Consider the following 2500-nt stretch of genomic DNA (forward strand, 5'->3'; position numbering starts at 1 on the left):
GGAGAGGAAGGAGGAGAAGAAGAAGGGGAAGGAGATGAAGAAGAAGAAGAAGAAAGGGAAAGAGAAGGAGAAGGAGAGGAAGAATGGAGAAGAAGAAGGGGAAGGAGATGAAGAAGAAGAAGAAGAAAGGGAAAGAGAAGGAGAAGGAGAAGAAGGAGGAGAAGAAGAAGGGGAAGAAGGGGAAGGAAAAGAAGAAAGGGAAAGAGAAGGAGAAGGAGAGGAAGAAGGGGAAGGAGATGAAGAAGAAGAAGAAAGGGAAAGAGAATGAGAAGGAGAAGAAGGGGAAGGAGATGATGAAGAAGAAGAAAGGGAAAGAGAAGGAGAAGGAGAAGAAAGAGGAGAGGAAGAAGGGGAAGGAGATGAAGAAAGGTAAAGAGAAGGAGAAGGAGAGGAAGAATGGAGAAGAAGAAGGAGAAGGAGATGAAGAAGAAGAAGAAAGGGAAAGAGAAGGAAAAGAAGGAGAAGGAAAATGAGGAGAGGAAGAAGATGGAGGAGGGACAGGAGGAAGAGGAGAAGAGAAGATGATGATGATAATGATAATAGTGATGGTGATGATGATGATGATAAGAAGGAGGAGGAGGGGGAGGAAGGGGAGAATTACCAACAAAAATCTATATATGATAATAGCAATAACACCACCACAACTAACAACAATAATAATAACAGTAATAGAAGTAGTAGTAATAGTAGTGCAGACACTAATAAAGGTCATAATTGATTATAATAATAATGATAGTAATGATAGTGTTAATGATAATGATAACAATAATAATAATAATAATGATAATAATAATAATGATAATAATAATAATAATAATAACAATAATAATAATGATGATGATGATAATAATAATGATGATAATAATGATAACAATAATAATGATAATAATAATAATGATGATAATAACAATAATAATGGTAATAATAATAATAATAATAATAATAATAATAATAATAATAAGGATAATAGTGATAATGATAACAGTGATAACGATAATGATAATAATAATAATAACGATAATAATAATAATAATAATAATAATAATAATGACAATAGTGATAATGATAACAGTGATAATGATAATGATAACAATAATGATAATAATAATAATAATGATAATAATAATAATGATAATAATAATAATAATAACAATAATAATGATGATAATGATAGTAATATCAGTCGTGATAATAATGATATTAATAATAAGGATAATAAAATAATAATAATAACTGTAAGTATAATAATGATAATGAAATAATAACAATCACAATGATAATGGTACTAATAATGACACTACTACTACTACTTCTACAACTATTACTACTAAAAAGGATAATGATGATGATAATGATGATAATGATATTGATATCAATAGCAATAATAATCATCATCATCGTTATCATTATCATAATGATAATCATTATTATGTTAATAATGATGACGATAATGATAATTATAATTATAATAACAATAATGATAATGATAATGATAATGATAGTAAGAATGATAATAATGATACCAATGATAACAATTATAAGACAAACAATACTTGTAGCAGTAATGATAATAATAATTATGATAATAACAAAATTGATAATGATAGAAAATAATAACAGCAACAACAATGAGGATAGTAATAACAATAACGATAATAATGATAATAAGAGTGATAATAACAATAATATTAATGATATGATAACTATGCTAATAACAATAATACTAATGATATGATAACTATGCTAATAACAATGATAATAACGATAATAACAATAAGGATAACAGTGATAACAATGTTGGTGATGACATTAATGACGATAATGATAATGATAATAATAACAACAATAATTATGATAATGATGATAATAATAATGGTGATAATCACAATTATGATAATAATGATAATAATAATAATAATAATAATAATAATAATAGTTATAATAATAAGGATGATAACAACAACAACAGTCACAACGATAACAATAACGATAATAATAACAATAAGGATAATAACAATAATAATAACGAGAGTAATAATAATGATAACAGGGATACTAATAATGATGATAATAATGATAATCATGACAATAACTACTAGTAGCAACAATAATAATGATAATGATAATGATGATAATGATGATGATGAGCATGATAATCATGATAATATAAAGTGAGACTAAGATGCTTGCTTACAATTGCAAATTAGGATAATTAAATATGTAAAAGGTGCAGTAGATACATTCAAATAAGTTGTTACGAAACCAATATTATTTGTTTTTTTACGAAATAAGTTTAGGAAGCTGCTCTTTTAAGTCGTCTTTTCGGCTCTTAACAACATTATACTCCTTCTCCGAAATAGAATATCCAAACGAATGCTAATAGATAGCTATATCATATTTAACCGAGATTTCTTACACACCTGCATAAGCGAAGGTACCTTGCGAAGCTATTTACACTCGTTACCATGGCGACGAAAGGAAGTCAAAGAAAATGTGCAGA

Source organism: Penaeus japonicus, unplaced genomic scaffold (genome assembly GCF_977035675.1).
Source record: "Penaeus japonicus unplaced genomic scaffold, GWHDUDI00000001_assembly GWHDUDI00000012, whole genome shotgun sequence".
Lineage (NCBI taxonomy): Eukaryota > Metazoa > Arthropoda > Malacostraca > Decapoda > Penaeidae > Penaeus > Penaeus japonicus.